Genomic DNA, 13529 nt, shown 5'->3' on the forward strand with positions numbered 1-13529 from the left:
AAATTTAAAAGGAAAAAAAAAAGCCTAAAAAGATAAAAACAACTGATGAATATGTTCTTGAACTGAGGCACAATTTTGCATAAAATCCATTAAGTAATCTCTGTGTCAAGTTCTTAACAATATTCAAAGCAGAGCAGCGTACAACTTACCATCACATCAGTCCTTCAATCAGACCTAATTTGATCCAAATTGGAAATAAACTGGATGTTTATTAAATAAACCAGCTTTAAGCATCATCTAATTGTTGTTTGTAACTCTTTTTAAATATAGTGCAAACCTTTAGCCTCCTAGTAGACATACATGTTTTATAAATGGGAAAATCCTCTTTTCTTTAGAAAAGTTGAGCTCTGACCTTGAAGTCAAGGTCCCTGAGATTTAAACCTTACAGATTTTCAGTAAATGCAACCATGGTATTGATTTAAAAATTCTACATTGTCTCGTTCTTGAGTTATTGCATTCAGAAACTTGGGTGTCCACAGCACCCCGCCATATAACAGACTCAAAAGATTATGAGGTAGGGTTTTTTTGGTTTGTTTGTTTGTTTGTTTGTTTGTTTTCATAAAGACTACAACACAAAAATAACACAATTGGGAATATTATTGTCATTTTTTAAAACACTATTTTAATGTTATCTAATGTAGTGCAAAAAATAAATAACTAAATTGATAACTGGCACTGAGTCTTCTGTGTGCACACTGTCTGCATCAACACACAGGGGAACACTGAGACTTCAGAAGATTTTCACTGTGTTTGTCTATTCAGCCACAACTTTCAGATTTTTCACATAACAAGCAGCATGGATTTTGTCCTCATCATTTCAGCTAGAAGTACTTTATAAGGTGGTCTTTCAAGTGAACATTGAACAGGGTTTGTACAGGTGCTTGAAATCCTTGAAAATGCTCGTTCAGGATTTAGACATTTTTATACAATCCCCCCATTTTCAAAGGCTCAAATTGAATTGAACAAGCAAGTTTTATTGTTAATAATTGACTGTTTGGAGTGTAGAACTCATAGATATCAAATGTTGTTTCCTCCCTTGCGAGGCCTTTACTGTACCTGCCTTCAGTTCTGGTTGCTTTTGCACTGTGAAGCTCTATCTGGTCAGCTTATGACTCCCCAAGTCATAAGCTGTCCCCACCCTAACTGACAGACTGAATTGTTGTGAAGCCTCTCTGTTTCCATTCATGAAGATGTCTCTTGATTGTAGTCTATCACAATGACATGGCAGTCTCCTCAAGATATGTTCATACCTTGAGTATTGAAGGGCCTGACTGCATGTGGTTTTGTGTTGCGCAGAAGCTTCAGCTAATGAAGGAGCATTTTGGCCTACAGTAGTGTATTTTATGATCATTTACCTTTTACAACTAAATAATTGAACAGCAAAGTTGGGCTCTAATACTTCCCACAAGTGCAGTAACCACAACAAAACTAGTAACAACCACCAGAGAAAATAGAAACTTAAAAACATAACAGATCAAAGAATAACAACTTGATCTCTTTTCAGTGATGCCTTTCTGGAAAAGTATTTGTCAAAGAACAATGAGCACTAGATTTCCACTAGATGGTGTTATAGTAAAACACAAGCATAACCCTCATTTAGACAATTTAACCTGATACACAGTTTGTGACCATGTATTTACTCTTCTGGCACTTTGCTTTCACAATTTTGTATTTTTTTCACTACCTTTTGGCATGATCACCTTTTAATTTGTTTCTCACATTTGTGACAAAGAGACTGCGCTGGAGGCAAACAAGACTGTGTAAATACATTCAGCAAGTTGGATTAGTTTCCAGTTTCTGCTGAAGACAAGCAAAAACCAGTCACTTCAGAAAGATGTTCAGAATAAAAGCTGTAAAACTGCCAAAGAGCAGCACGTGAAGGTAACCGACATGAAGATAACAGGGTAACAAATGCAAGTGAATATGAGCATCTTTTTATTTCGCAGCCTTCCGTAAAGACGCTGAAACACAGTTTATTGCTGTTTATCATGAGAGCATGGGTCAGAGATAAGATCCCTCCAGGCTAAACCCTTTAAATCTAAATACAAGCCCAAACCGATTGTCATATTTGCATGCCAAACACTGAGTAGCGCACAGGCCTAGCACTCAGTATTTACATGAAAACAGGAATACTTATTTTCTGTTTATGTAAGAATATAAGGGTGAGAACTGTGTGTCCATGTTCTCATTAAGTAATCCTTCCATTGTTGTCACTGAAGCTTTTGTCTGGCTGTTTATTTATATCTAAAAGCAAAATGACTGTTTTTGTATTTTGCTGTTAAAGCCGCTGCTCCTCATGCCAACCACACCCCTGCAGCAGTTCATTTGTACTGAAAACGCTTCGGGCTCTTTAATTATTTTGGTATCAAGTGTGAAATTAGAGCTGTCATTGCGACAGGGGCCCATTTGATTTTAATTACATGTCTCTCTGGGACCGGGGCAATGAGCAAACTGCTTTCCTGGATCCCATTTCACCTGATGAGGCAGACACGGGATCACTTTTCTGTTTTAAATATCTCGAGCTGTACATTTCAGCTAACAGCTGCAGCGGGCTATCAGCCAGTCAGCATTCACCTGTCTGATTCCCACATGATTTTTTTTTAAGCAAAGATGTAACCAGGAGCTTTTTTGGAAACTATCAGAGATAAAGGGCAGAAATGACCTCCAGATTATTTACCTGTGGCTAAAGGGATTATTTTCTGTGCACTTTTTGCAAGTTTAATCTGTGTGAAGGCATTGTGGTTTGTAATTTCTCCATTCCCAACTGTAACATTAGAGGCTGTTCCCGTGTTTTTACACACTGCACACTGATATGTAACACCTAAAGTTTGGGATTTTGAGACAGAAAAGTTTGTTTGGAAACAGATGTGTGCACTATTTCCTCATTTAAATGCGACAACATATAAGACATTTAAAATAATGCAGTTAAATAGAGTTTCCAGCTGACAAAGGGGCGTAAGCTTCTATCAAAAAACAAGAACACGAAATAGCGGTTGTACAGTATTGCACAATCTCCTGTTTGGGGCTAATTATCGATTTTTATCTCAGTCTAACTTGCTAATTCAGATTACAGAGCTACACTTGTGAAAGTAAAACGTTCAACCACTTTGCCACCTTCATATTTTCAAAATGAATGTTGCGACATGAAATAAAATGAAACCATCAACGATTAAGATAGAGCCAAATTAGACTCGATTAACCCTAAATGAAACGAGCTTCGCGTAAAAGCTCACTTTGGGCACTTTGAATTGGGATACTCCCTAAAAATGAGCACAGGAAACACAAATGAGGTTTACACAACTTATTTTTTTACTGAGCATTATAATGTTTTGATTGCAAACTTTATATAAAGTGTTTGGAGAAAGATTTTCATTGTTTTTCTCTGTTTGGGAGCAATTGTATTTTTTATTACCATTTTATTAATCATTTATTCTAGTCAGATACCTTTTTTAGAGGCCTGAAGGTGCAAAAAAACAAACAAACACTGACTCTAATAACTAATGCAGGATATTTTTCCAGCCTGATCTATTAAAGCCTTGCAGTATGACAAACGCTGTGAAAAGTGATTAATAAAAGGTAAGATAAGATATCCCTTATTAGCCCCATAATTATTAAAGGGGAATTCACAATTTTACAGAAGCAGAGTGGACACAGCTGGAATAAACAGATGCAGCATAACCTAGCAACAAAAATGCATACTATACAAGGTAGAAGAAATATCATATGCACATCGTTGGCATTTTAGATCCCAAGTACCAGCAAAACAGTAAAACAGTGTTTCATTGTGGGCTACAGAGATGATCAATCAAATATCGATCATATCGATACCAACTTTGGTATTGTATCAGATCATAGTTCAGTATGTTGCCCACTGTTAACCAATTTTTTAAATTAAAAAATGTATATGGTAATTAAAATATGTTCTAAATTTAGCAAATTAATGTTGATTCATCTCATAAACCACCTTTAAAATTTATAAATATCTGTATCCGCATTGGTATCTGTAATACTGGCATATAATTACTTGTTATTGGCTACTGGGTTTATTTTTCCTTTAACGAAGGAAGCTAGACCAACAGAATTTAAAAATATAAAATATTTTCTATTTTATAATATTTTATAGAAATATTTTTATCTGGGAAATTGAATTCAGTCAGTTTGGCAGATTAAATAACCCTTTTCTGTTGTAGTTTGATTGTAAACAGCTTCACTGTGTCCTTACGCAAGTGGCTGTTTCTGCTCTACGCTACGTTTTATTCTTATTTATTCACATTTTAAACCCCTGTAATAGGCCCACGAAATGCCGCACATTAAACCACACCTTTTCCCCCTTCTCTTTCTGCGCCGCTACTTCTGACGTCTGTTGACACTGCTACGTTTACTTTAATTCACCTGCTACTGTCCATCTGTTAAATACCGCAGGGACACCAAATGCAAAGTGTGCCTGAAGTTTGCATCATCTGCTCTAACGTCCCCAGCTTTCTGCCCCACTCCAACTTTATAGCCCTGCACTTACCCTGCCGCGGGGGTTGGGGGCGTCCGGGAGGAAGAGGAGGGGAGGTAGGGGGGAGGTAGGGGAGGTTGGGGGGAGGTGGGAGGGCTGGCCCCTGCTGATTCAGAGGTTAGGAATTTGCATCTGATTGCTGTTTGTCAACCAATGATGTGAGTGTGCAAACCGGAGAGTCTCTCCACGCCTCTCCCCCTCTCTCTCTCTCTCTCTCTCTGTCTCCGTGTCTGTCTAGCGCCACGCAAATTCTAAAAAACACAATTACATGCGCAAGCTGATCGAGTGGGTGTCATGCAGTCACATGAAGCCACTTCATTTCTAGTCGATATACATGCTAATCACCTCTCTTCGACCTCGTTCCGGGGCTTTTTCCTCTGCGCGTAACCGGTGAGAGCGAGAGCACTCGGGATTCAGAGTCGGAGAAAACAAGGAATGTTTCTTCCGGTTCTGAGGAGTGAGAATACCGAACGGAAGCCGATGTGGTAAGTTTATTTTCTCTCTCTGTCTCGCTCGCTTTATTTGTGCCCGAGCTACCCTTTAAACTCCGTTCACTTTTCCGTGGCTTCCTCCTTGTGTTTGTCTCGTCATTTATTAGAAAGGACGCCGTTTTTTTTTATCTATACGCTTTCAAATGTCTGATTAATTGCCTATTGCAAAGGTAGCGGATGGACTCAAGGACCGTGAATCACTCACAACGGTTAGATATTAGCCATACGCTGATTGAAAGGGCACTTTTTTGTAAACTATTCCCCCAACACCCCTCAAATATTTATATATATATATGTGTGTGTGTGTATATATTTATTAATACTATGAAGGGTAAAAATAGAAAAGGTTGTCATTTTAATAACTAGCAGAGTTAGTCTCTGGTGTTACCTGGTAACCGTGTCACCGTAGTAATAAGGGCTATCAGTCGATTTCTGACCGTTACGTTGTCATTTCAACCACGTCCCAAACGTAAAACCGTAAGTTCACACTGCAGGAGGATTAGTCACACTACACACCGGCTTCGTTACGTGCCAATAACAGACAAAGCGCTTTTTTCTTGCTGTTAAATCTTGGCGGCTAAAAGTGCAAATTAAAGTATGTGCGTGGGGGTTTTAAATAAACGTATATAAATATATGCATATATACATTTTGAACGACGTCTGACGCCGCGTCCCGTAGAGCTCGAACCCACTGTTTTACACCGCCATTACACATCCACTGTATGATTGTGTAACATAAGTACATCCCATTGCCCTTTAAGTTAAATATAAAAGCCAGAGCATGTGACTGCAAGTACAGCTGGGGCCTTCACTGGAGGTCTGGCTGCCATGTTTTGCATTAGCTGGGAGGGGACGAGAGAGAGGTGGTGGTGGTGTTTTTGCAGGGGGGAGTCACCGGAGACCAAAAGGTGGCTTTATGGACTACTTTGAAGCAGCTTTTTAAGACTGCTTCATGCCACTCACTTTAGTAAGAGCAGGCAGCCCCAAAGGCCTGTGCTAAGGAGCAAGGTTAACATATGTAGCTCCATAAGACTCTAAACCACAGTCACGCGACAGTGGACGTAAAACCAGGTTTTCCTAATCTAGCTCTGTCCTTTCACATAAAAGAGGCGGAGCTGGAACCAGATGACCAATAGCAGACATGGACAGGGTCAGTGCTGCATTTTTCCTCCGAAGAAGGAAACCAAACCAACGTAATTTTGCGGAATTTAAGCTCTAGCACAGAGCAAAAAGCATTAGTTTTACATATTAGAGCGGAAAAGAAGAGATGAATGTTGACTGTGTGAATTCCTGCGTTAATAAGCCTTTCAGTATCAATGCCAGCTTTTTTTTCTTAAATTATCTGACTACCTGTAATCACAATGCTTCAGGCTAAAGAAGTCTTGGTAGTATAGGGAGCAAATAGATGAACAAATAAAGACCTATCAAAAAGTAAGTAGACTTTGCAAATCTTATCAACAAGTAAGTACATGGCATAAGTGCTCCCTCTCTCTGGATTATGTTTATATAAAGGCCTCTAGGACAATTTGATGGCTGTGAAATTGCCTACAGCCTGCACTAAAAAAAGGAAGAATGAATGAATGAAGCCTCTCATCAAGGAAGTTCTATTCGTTCAGGGGTGACATGCTTTTCAAAGGCTTACACACATCTATCAGTCAAAGCACAGACTGTCAGGTTTCCAGGTTAAGAATTGTACCTAGGAAAGAAGTTAAATACTTACACTGAAAATAAAACTGTTAAACCTGAAATTACTTCTGAAAACCTCAAATCTTTCTTGGGAGTATGGACTACTCTGATGTAAAAAAAAACCAACCAAAAACATAAAAATGTAAGAAAATAGATGTACTTAAAGATGTGAAAATAACCCTACACAAGATGTCTGAATGAGATGATCTTCACTAGAGTTCAAGGGTTTTTTCAGTTTCTTACACGTAAAAAAAATAAAAATCCCGTAAGTTGCTGACATTTCTGTGTAAGTGCAACTCTGACGCAGCTAGATAAAATCAAGTCCAGTCAAAAATATTCCAAAGAAAAGTCGCGTCACAGTGGTGGCTTGGACACAATGTGCCATCTTGAGTGCTATAGCATGGTAGTGGGAAAGTCCACAGTATGAGCCCTGCAGACTGTTTTCATGTGACGTCCGCAGTTGTGAAAAAGGGGGACGGCTAACGTTTCATCCAAAAGAGTCGAGAGGCCCTCAAACTGTATTTCTCTCATAATAGCCTGTTTTGTCTCACGAGGAACCTCGCAGCCACAACCAAAACTGACTAACATTTGGTTTGTGGTTACTGTTAAAGTTTCTCCCCAAGTAAAGGGGACAGTGGAGTACAGGCACAGGAAATGCCCCGTAGAGTACATTTGTCTGGATGACATTAAACATTTATGACACGAAAAAACAGTCAAGTCTGGTTTCACTGTCTTATTTAAAAGTGGTTTTAGATGCTTTTCCCTTCCATCAGGATGAGTGATTCTTTGTAAAAGTTTTTTTTTTTAAAAAAAGGCTAATATCTTTGTGCTATTAATCAAAGGGTTAGATTCAGATTCATGGTTCTCTGTTGCAAAAATGCAACAAAGTGGTCCATTGTGTGGTTTGAGGTCACAGGCACGGTTTTGAAATGTTCTTTGTGTGGTCATCAATTTTGCAAAAGTTTTCAGCACGCACACAAATTGATGAGGAGGACGGGTGTTTTTGAAACCCAAAAAGGTGAACCAGGAGAAGACGCCGCCAGGAAGGTTGAGAGCCGTCCCGCATCTGAGTGGGCATAATTACTTCTTAAGTTGTTGCTGACAGACACAAAGAAAGTGTGAGCTGCTGAGTCGCAGAACTTGGCATCATCTTAACAGAGATTTCCAGGTCCTGATCATGGCACCCACCATTCCTCAATCACCTTAGAAAAACTGCACCGCTAATCTGTTTGGTCCCCTCTCCATATGGTATCCTTTGACCAGCGGCATAGGGAAAGGCAGCTGAACCAAGCCAGGCTTTTATTTTACATTGTGATTGGCTCATTGTAGATTAGAAATGAAATGACTGGCATTCAAAGCAAAATGTAATGTGTTTCTCACTCATTGCTTGTTTTTTTTTTTTTTTTTGTTCCATTTATTATCGTAGGCGATTGAGCCTGCTATCATCTAGATATCAGTCCTGCTGACACATGTATTGTGGGTTGGCCGATGGCCACGTCTGTCTTCTCATTGCATTGTCTTCTACTGATATGCCTGCTTTCTGTTGCTGGTTCCCCGGAGTGTGTTTTCTGTTTTCTTTCTCCTGCTGTTTAACATAGTCCCTTCTGGCCTCTTCTTTAATCTGCCGTTTGGGATTATCTGTATTGAAACCATCTCAGGTTCATGTAACACCTTATATATTAGTCATGTGTGTTCCATGTAGAGCCAGACTTCTGCTTTTCTTTTAATTCACTTTTTCTTCTTCTTTTTGTCTTAAGGAGTTTGTGCCGCTGGTAGGTTCACACCTCACTGTTTCTCACCTTGCCAAATGCACATATCAGCATGAGGCAGTGTCACGTTGTCATTTACAAGCAAAAATCCACATAGCTTCCTGTCGTCAGCGGCGCCTGATCTCAGCCCAAGTGTATTTGAAGATCATTTGGAAGTAGTAAGTGTCACATGCAAATAGCTTGTTCAGTTTGCCTCCGAGCATCACGGCTGAGTGAACGGCAGACACTGGCAGTTGGCCACTAAACTGGTTAGTGGCTGCGAGTTAATGACAGGAAGACATGCTCAGACAGGACAGACAAGTCTACTTGTTTTCTTATCAAACTATAAACCTTTTACTGTGTTCAGGGCTATTTTCTTGCTTTAATTTGTCACCCTTCCTGCAACTCCCAAGGGGTGTAGGCTTTGGCTCAAGGACTGCATTGACTACTTGAACGCTTCTGTATCAGCAGAGATTGTATTACTGTGAATGTTGAGTGCTGTCTGCACACCACAAGCCTTCCTGCCATTAAAGTAGTGGGAGGCAGCGCGGCTTGGCTGCCTTTCAGCTGTTCTTGTGCCAAAAGCTGCTTTTCTGAAGGCACTGTTCAGCACGTGGGCCTTTAACTGTAGCCAAAAAATGCAGGGGAAAAAAACCCATACAGTTACTTCATTACGTGGGCTGGAGTCATGAGGGAATCCCAGCAGGCCTGACAGTGACGTAGGCAAAAGGAAAGGACTAAGGCTTTGGGATGGCCCACAGGTCCTGAACCAACCTGCTCAGACAGATGTAAGCTTTGTGAACGCAGTGGGTTCGGCGCCAGACAGGTGTCCCGTGCTCATCTGCCCGGATACCAGGCCACAGCTGCAACATGTTGACGTGTCCATCAGACCTGAAGCATTTCTGTTACATTTAGCATTACGTTTGTGTCAGCTGGCACTAACAACCCACCCGAGTAATCAAAAACTAATTTAATCAAATATAAATCCTTTGCTAGCAGATCAAGCTGCTGGTATTTATTAGGCAGAGATGTTTAATCCACATCTAATACAGAACTGACCACCAGCAGTGTGTTTTTTTTTTTTTCTTTTCTCTGTGTGCAAAGAAGTCTTTATCTTAGGTTTCCAATCATCCATCAACCGTGTACACACAAAAGGATGGATTGTAAAAGATCACAATGTAGTGACGTGACCATGTAGTCTCTATATAAACCGACAAGTTAATCCAGTTTTCATGCCATTCAATGAAAAATGCCCCCCCTCCACCTTTCCCATGCTAGACGAAGCGGCGTCATATCATCACTCTGGAGCCACAATGGCAGTGCACTGAAACCTGCGAGCTGAAACACGCAGCCTGTCTCCTGAGCTTCTGTTTTTCATGGCAAAGTTCTGACCTGGTAACTGCCTTTATAGTAATCACTGGAGGTACTAAAGTAGTTAATATTAATATTAGCAGTACAGGTGGCTTGATTAAATGCACTAATTGTATTTAAAAAAGTAGTGGGGTTATTTTTGTTTTGTTTTTTTAAACCATAAAGGGAATAGACAGAGTAAAGTAGTGAAAGCTTAAGCAGAAATGAACATGGATCAGTGGACACAAAACAGCTGCCTAAAATGAAAGCACTGATCTGTTGATGTGACTTGTTTGTTCACTTTCTCTGGAAGTTGTTTCAGAAAACTGTTTCTTTTTTGTGTTTTTTTTTTTTTTTTTTTTTTCAGGTTGCGGTTTAGCTGCACAAAAGAAAAATGAAAAAAAAAAAGCAAAACAGAACAACAAAGAACGGGTACCAGCCGGTATAAATGAAACTGTCGAGCCATGAGAGAGTTAACCATAAAAATACTGATGTCATCTGTTGTTTTCACTGCAGCACAGACTGCGTTAGCCTCCTTAAGAATGGTCTGCGTCTCCCCACCAGAGCTGTCGTCACATGAGATTTATGTCTGCTCCTGTAATAATACAGTGTCTGCTCGAAGCTCTCGTAGGGTTGTAACATGGCAAAGTCAATATCCACCAGCGAGGCATTATCAGCAGCAAACGTTTCAGCTGAATCAGCAGAGACCTCTTTTTTTTTTAATTTGAATGTTCAGCTGATAACTTTTCAGCCAGTTAGGGACGGTCTTCTGTCTAACAGAGAAACATTTTCCTTGTCAGTTGTTTGGCCTTGAAGTTACATGTGTCTGACGTGCAGAAATGCAAACCTTTCCACACACATGGTAACATGTTGTTCCTGTGGTTATTCTATGACCTCTTTTAAGCAGCTCGTATTGTTTTTTTTTGTTTACCTGACTTACATATATCAGTATCCAGCCTTATAATTGAATCTTTTTATGATTTTTAGGATTTCCTTCCATTTTCCTAGAAGTATTGAACCTCAGCAGTTTTCCTTTCGCACTGCTTACAGTTGCTTATTAATAATAATACTACTCATATTGTTTCAGAGTGTTTCAGACATGTGAGCAAGGAGCAGTGACTTTCCTCTGTTTCCAATTGACATGCAGAGGCTTTTTACATTTCCTTCGAGTGAAATCAGAACACTGTAGATCATACGGTGGTTTTAGCATGCAAAATACTATTAGCCTCGCTCGCGTCCACAGCTTAATCCTGTTGCTTGATGGCCACAGATTTCACTGCTGAGAAGTGGATCGCTGGATTATTGCTGCTATATGCCCACTTAATTTATAGCATAGCTGGCGCTAATCAGATTTGGCCTAGACTTGCTGGTAGGGTTCAGTGGAAAATACGTGACCGGCCTGTGCGACACTTCCTCAATGATCTTGTTGTTGCTCCACTGGGGTTCAATGGAGCCTGTGTTATTGCCTTACGAGGTAATACTGCGAGGAATGCAAGAGTGAGGCATAATCAAGACCAGCACCACTAACCAACTTTTTGCTGTTATCCCCACCCCGTTCCTTTTTTTCCCTTTTTGTCTAGATTCAGAAGTAATCGTGAATCCTTTGCTGCAAACATCTGTCATTTTAAATTCTATCCTCAGTTAATATCCAAGCAGCATGTTAACTATTTGAATGCACACAGTGGACATAAATAAAGACTGAAAAGTACACTTTATTGTGACTAACTCAGTTGATTCTCTTTCTTTATTGCAATAGTTGTTGTGTTCCAACTAAAATATTTGCTTACCTGAAATTATAGGCGTGTTGTTCATTTCAGTTTCAGGTTAACAGCCTTTCCGGTTAATGTTTTGCCTCAGGAGGAGAACGCAACTTGTTAATTAAAGTAACGATTTCTGCCTATTTCTTAGTTGCTGCAGGTAATTGTGTGCGAGCTAAGTATTTTGGCTGTTCAAGTATATGTTTATTTTATTTAAAAGGATCATATGTAAATTAGTGTACACAGAAAGCAGCTTGTATACATAAACAGTTTGAAGTAGAATGGGTGTGGTTGCATTTTTTTTTTTCTTCTTCTTCTGTGACCTCCAGTGTGTAGTATTTAAATAATTTGTGTTACTTTATTTGTTGAGAAAAGTGTGTAAACTTTGCTGCAGAGAGCACCGTGGTGTAATAATCTGATAAATTCAGGTGTGATGATTGAGTCGACGAAGCGTTGATATTAAAAGTAAAGACAGACAGAAATATTCAGGAGGGGCAGGCAGACGTATGTTTGCCCGGGAATGTTGTTGATAACATCAGTACAAAGCCTGTTTCTCTACTAACGTAACAGTATGGTACAAACTATCGATGCATGACAGCATGCTGAATGATATAACAACTTGCAGGATTTCAGTTAACCCGCATCGCGTTAAAACATCGATGCCATTTAAGTCTGTCTGCACGTCCATTTGGATTGAGCTTGTTTTTTTGTCTTTTGTTTTTTTAATTTAAACTAGATGTAAAGAAAGAACGTACACCACGAACCATCTACGGAAACTAAACCGAAACAACTTTTACAATGTCACCCACCCACTCATGTCAGCGAGCAATACGCCGAGACGAGGCACAAAAAGCAGATTACAGCTTTAAAAAAATCTAATTCTCAGATTTTTAGTCAAGCAGAACAGACAGACATTCATTTTAATATCTAGTTTCAGGACCTGCAGAGACCTCACACGGCTCATCTCAAACCGCAGATGTTTTATCAGGAACAAGGTGGTTTGTTGTTTCAGTACATGAAAGGAAATTAACACTTTTATTCCAAATGTGAAATGCAAGATAAACAATCTGCAATCTTGCTGGCACATGAACGTACCCGCTGAGGAAAAACCCTTGGGTTTTAATACTCCTCTTTCTCTCTGAGAATTTCTTTCTTTCTTTCTTTCATTGCTCATTGTGGCACGCATGCCATCTTGGAAGAGAGTTCTCACATCAGCATAGAAATGTTTCATCTCAAGTTAAAGATGATCAATTGAACAGCTTTGTATGTATTTGCTGTGACACCCTCACCTTCCACGCTCCCCAAGAGGACAGATGTGGCCAAAACCTGGCAGGAAAATAGCCAGCATGGCATAACAGAGCCACCAGATCCTTCCTCTGTGTATGGGGTTAAGGGTTCAGGGTTTTCCTTTCATTTATCAAGAGTCTGTATGTGCTTGTATGTTGAGCCAGCCTGGGTCACTTTATCTTGTTGGAATTAGACCCTTAGCTCCCTTTCTTATCACTCTGTCCTGTTTGCTCAGACCTTGCAGTCTTCCACTTCCCAAATGTGGGTTTAAAAAAACAGGGTTAACCCATTAGCTGCTAGTGTTCTTTTTTTTATACCCCATTCATCCAGCTGCTTACGTTTCTGTGCCAGTGGTTCCTCAATTCCTCTCACCCACTCATGGTTTCCTGCTATCTATCCCAGCAGGTAGTGTCTACTTAGACTTAGCTGTTAAATGAACCCAAGGAATATATCCACACAAATGCCAGAGTCTTTTTTTTTTTTTTTTTAAATAAGTGGACTTTCTTCCAGAGGTTTTATCGGTGGTCCCTGTGAGATCTATTCTTCATAATTTGGTTGTACATATAAAGTGCTGTTCTATATAATTGATCCATTTGTTGTAAATACAGACTTGGAGGCAGACTGTTGCAGTTTAGTCCAAATGGAAGACTAAACCTGAGGGGTTAGCGGTGTGTAGCTCGTATGCCTTATAAATAAATATTGGAGC

At 39.8% G+C, this 13529-nt stretch overlaps 1 protein-coding gene across 2 annotated transcripts in view; it reads left to right on the forward strand.

The window, feature by feature from the left end:
* The first annotated feature begins 4658 nt into the window (after nt 1-4658).
* Nucleotides 4659-13529, forward strand: part of arid3a (AT rich interactive domain 3A (BRIGHT-like)) — a 44438-nt gene continuing 35567 nt past the window's right edge. For both annotated transcript variants that reach the window (XM_040033531.1, XM_040033542.1), the window contains exon 1: nt 4659-4989. The gene's annotated coding sequence lies outside the window, so the exon portion shown is untranslated. The remainder of the gene's footprint in view (nt 4990-13529) is intronic.

This window comes from Simochromis diagramma, unplaced genomic scaffold, assembly GCF_900408965.1.
Source record: "Simochromis diagramma unplaced genomic scaffold, fSimDia1.1 OVJJ01000334.1, whole genome shotgun sequence".
In the NCBI taxonomy this organism is placed as follows: Eukaryota; Metazoa; Chordata; class Actinopteri; order Cichliformes; family Cichlidae; genus Simochromis; species Simochromis diagramma.